The 4894-nt window shown below is 40.5% G+C and overlaps 1 long non-coding RNA gene across 1 annotated transcript in view; it reads right to left on the bottom strand.

The window, feature by feature from the left end:
• The window catches only part of LOC118764994, an 11049-nt gene extending 7183 nt beyond the window's left edge, over positions 1-3866 (bottom strand). The window contains exon 1 of the long non-coding RNA XR_005000838.1: positions 3785-3866. This is a non-coding gene — a long non-coding RNA (uncharacterized LOC118764994). The remainder of the gene's footprint in view (positions 1-3784) is intronic.
• Positions 3867-4894: the final 1028 nt, after the last annotated feature.

Here is a 4894-nt window from a genome sequence, read left to right on the forward strand (position 1 = left end):
GCTAACTTCCAAAATACTACACTAGTTGGTTCTAGATTGTATTTAAATAAGAATGTGTAGTGCCTTAGTGGCTCATCTTAATGCACAGGAGAAAGGAACTCTTGCCATGTTACTCTTGGTCAGTCGGGTGGCTCGAGATCTGTGAGGGTCCTTGGTTGCTCCTGAGTGCTATGACATTTCCCCACTATTGGGGAATTTATATGTTATATTGTTTTTGCAAATCGTTGTTCTTTTTTTTTTAGACCTTATGTAAATCCCCGCTGTCCTTTGTCTTCGTACTTTCCTAAATATCATTTTGGCCAATAAAGAATTGAATTCATTATTATTTCGAATAGCTGCTGTCGTGTTTGGGACGGATGCGTCTATTAGCTGAGTCCATAGTGATGATTACCTCATGGCCCGCCTTTAATAGGGAAGGGGAGGCAGTTTTCCTTTGCCTTGAGTCTCTGGTGAAATAGGTTGTCTGGTGGAAGAAGTTTAAAGGCATTAGGACAGATACATTTCTCTCTGGTCGAGGCCTCATCGACAGTTTGAAGTTTCTCTTGGAAAGGAAAGTGAGGAAGGTGCTGTCCTCAAGTGAATTTTTTGAAAGGTGGGCAAATGTTGCGAAAATGGCAAGAGTAGATGGTACCGCTCCAAGTGTAGACCTGTGAGACGGGGAAAAGGAATTGGAGAGGGTACTTGCCCTTGGTGTTCAAGGGATCTTGGACGGGGGCGATTTACGATTATCCCTAAAAGTTCTAATATGTCAGAAAGACCACATCACTACCATCTCTTCTCTTTTTATAGTTGTATACTACGTATACTTCCCTCCTTTGTTTTATTGTATACCGTGAATACCTTCACTTTTTTAAAATCAGTATATGTCTGTCTTTGTATTGTCCTCCTCATTCTTTGCCCTGGTGGCAAATAAAAGAAACAATCATTATTATCACCGTTAATAGATGCTGTCACGTGTGGGACTGATCCGTCTGTCAGCCGAGTCAGTGGTGATGATTACACCGCTGCCCTCCTTCAATCGGGCAGGCATTGCAGTTTCCATTTGCCTGGTGGCTAAGGCGAATGAGGTTGTTTGATGGACAAAGCATAAGGATAGATACATTCCTCTTTAGTAGAGCTCTTATTCACTTCTTCAGCTTTCACCTGAAAAATAAATTGGGGGTGGAGAAGGAATTACTGTTCTCGAATGAGTTTATTGAAAGGTGGGTGAAATTTGTGAAAAAGGCAAGAGTAGATTGGAGCTCTCTAAGCGTAGACCTGTGAATTGAAGAGAAGGAATTGTAGAGGTCACTTGCTCTTGGTGTACAGGGAAATCTCGGACCGTGAGGTTCCTCGATTATCCCCAGAGGTCCTCCTGTATCAGGAGGGTTACATCTCTATCATCCTCTCCCCTTTTTTAAACATTTGCATACTATGTATATTTCCCTTTCTTTTCATTGTATACCGAGTATACTTACTTTTTTATTCTTAATAATTATTTTAACATTTCATTATATGTAAACCATTATACTTTATGTCTGTCTATGTATTGTTCCCTTATTTGTTCCATGTACTTCTCAAGACTTTTACTCACTGTTCCCAGGGCTCAGACAATTATTGGTGCTACTACCACCTTTCTCATCAACCACAACTGCTTAACCTCCCAAGCTAACCTGTCATATCTATCGACTTTTCTTTCTTCCTTATCGCATACCTTGTCAGCTGGGCATGCTCCAGCACAGTTTGCTTTCTTTCCCATTTAACACTATGTCTGGCTTCCTATTCTCAATCTCATGGTTGCACTGAATCATATAAGCCCACAGGATCTTTGCATAGTCATTTTCGATGATGCCTTCGGGTTTGTGGTCTTACCAATTTTTTGCTCTGTCAAGTTCATACTTGTTGCAAAGTGTCCAATGGACAAGCCTTGCTATATTGTCGTGGCGTCTCTTATTCCTTCTGGGCTAGTGGTGTACATTGGCTGGTAATATGCCATACGGTTTCACAATTTTGTTCACAGATTCTGCACTTATCACTTTCTGATATGATGTCAATTCTATATTTTAAATAGTTTGTTCTTAGTGCTTGCTCTTGGGCAGCACAAAGTGGAGCCTCCGTTTCCGGTTTTAAATCACTTTTAGTCATCCACAGCCACCTTTTTTCTCTGTCTGTCGTATCTCCAACATCCCTATGAAATTGTCCATGCATTCTTTTCTTTACCCACCTATTTTCAGTTTCATTAGTTTTCAATTTCTTGTATAGTGTTTTAACTTTGCAATATTCCATTCTACACAAGCCTGACCTTCTTACTTCTAATAATAGTAGCTCTGTGGCATTTTTACATACTTCTGCTCTAATACTGTGTTAACATCCAATAAGTCCTCTTCCCCTCCTTTTTCTTGGTATATACAGTCTGTCTGTATCACTTTTGGGGTGGAGTGGCCCATAACTAGCTAGCAACTTCCTTGTCTTTCTGTCTAAGCTTTTTAGTTCGTCTACTGTCCATGCGATTACCCCTGCTCCATATCTAAGTTGTGAAACCACCCAGGTGTTGATAGCTTCAATCTTATTCCGTCCGTGTTATTTCGACTTAAGGATGAGTCTCAGTCTGCTCAAGTACTCCACCTTAAATTTTTATGTAATTTCTTTTCCATCAATTTATCAGTTTCCAAAATCTCCAAGTACTTATAGCCCGTCTCTTCTATCTGCTTCATAACCTCCCCCGACGGTAACGTTAGCCCTCTATACATTTGATTTTACCTCTCTTCAAGACTAACACACCACACTTTCTCAGTCCGAACGCCATTCTGATATCAGCACTGAAGATATATACCGTATCAACCAGGGAACTGATTGTTGTTGTTGATGTTGTTATTATTATTATTATTATTATCATTATTATTATTAATTGTTATTATTATTGAGTGAGAGGGTAGCGCATGCCATCAAAGTGACACTGGGGTAAAATATACGAAGCCCAATATACCCATCATGACTACCCGTCTGATAAAGGTACACCAGGCACATGCATCACAACCATATGTGCGCGACATGGTGATCTCATATCAAGATAAACAGCACATGACCTTGCAGGTGGGGCCCAGTTAGAATTTTCTTCAGGTTGAGTAGCCCATCCCGCTCAAAAGGTCCCTGAATAAGGGTTGTTTAAGGATGTTGAAAGAACCACCCATGTTTCCAGAGGTGAATTATTCAAACCCCAAAGAATCCCTCTCAACACATGGCTATGATGCTCCCCCACTACTTCTGCTCGTGATCAGAGATGCACATATCGTCAGCCACTAAGGGACATGCTCAACTGGTTATGGTCAAACAACTGACAAGCAAATCTGTGGTATTGAGCAGAATATTTGCTGTAGCCCATCTTTTATACCAAGACAAAACAATGTACATATTATTATTATTATTATTATTATTATTATTATTATTATTATTATTGTTGTTGTTGTTCTGTTGTTGTTGTTGTTGTTGTTATTATTATTATTATTATTATTATCATTATTAGTATTATTACTCTCGGTTATTACCGGTTATTCTTTACTTGAACGCAGGCATCTTCAAATCGTTCCAGTAGGTTCCAAGTAGTGCCTTCTCCTGTGACTCAAGGAGACAATACCCTCCTTAGAATGCGAGCTGTACCCAACAATGCAGTCTTCTGGATCACCTCGGGCCTGACTGCAGTCCCAATATTCTTAATATATTTTTCAAAGACCTTGGAAACTGTTCTTAATGCTCTAGTTACCACCGGTATCACCATTGCTTTCCTTATGTCCCATAACTTTCCAACAGTGGCTGGTATTTCTCAATCTTTTCTGTTTCCTTACATTTCACTCTCGAATCCCCTGGTATTGCAGCATCTATTGTCTTTACTTCCTTTTCATCTTTATAGATGAGCAGGATATCTGGTCGTCTCGCCTCTACGACTTGGTCACACTGCATGTTAACATCCCATATATATATATGTATGTGTGTGTATGTGTGTGTGTGTGTGTATTTTCCCCACTCAACATCGCTTGACAACCGATGCTTGTGTGTTTACGTCCTCCGTAACTTAGCGGTTCCGCAAAAGAAAGTGATAAAACAAGTACTAGGCTTACAAGGAATAAGTCCTGAGGTCGATTTGCTCGACTAAAGGTGATGCTCCAGCATGGCCGCAGTCAAATGACTGAAACAAGTAAAAGAATTACATGGTAATGACATCTGAAAAGGCGGCGAGCTGGCAGAAACGTTAGCACGCCGGACGAAATGCTTAGCGGTATTTCGTCTGCGTTACGTTGTGAGTTCAAATTCTGCCGAGGTCGACTTTGCCTTTCATCCTTTTGGGGTCGATAAATTAAGTACCAGTTACGCACTGGGGTCGATGTAATCGACTTAATACCTATGCCTGTCCTTGTTTGTCCCCTCTGTGTTTAGCCCCTTGTGGGTAATAAAGAAATAGGTATTTCGTCTGCGTTACGTTGTGAGTTCAAATTCTGCCGAGGTCGACTTTGCCTTTCATCCTTTCGGAGTCGATAAATTAAGTACCAGTTACGCACTGGGGTCGATGTAATCGACTTAATACCTATGTCTGTCCTTGTTTGTCCTCTCTGTGTTTAGCCCCTTGTGGGTAATAAAGAAATAGGTAATGACGTGAAAGTCTCACACACACACACACACACAAACATATACACACACATGACAGTGGTCATTGCAGTGGTATCCTAGCAGCTGCTCTCATGAAACAACTAATGTAGTAATACACCTAAGCCATAGTTGTAATAACGCCGATCAGTATTTCTTTTGATGGCACTCAGCTCAATGCTGGAGGTACAGAAACAGCTAAGCGATGGTCAGAATGATACAGTTTAGTAATAGCTGAAATGGAACAACTCAGTATTGTTTTTAATGACACTGATGT

The sequence above is a fragment of the Octopus sinensis genome, linkage group LG10 (genome assembly GCF_006345805.1).
Source record: "Octopus sinensis linkage group LG10, ASM634580v1, whole genome shotgun sequence".
NCBI classification, from domain to species: domain Eukaryota; kingdom Metazoa; phylum Mollusca; class Cephalopoda; order Octopoda; family Octopodidae; genus Octopus; species Octopus sinensis.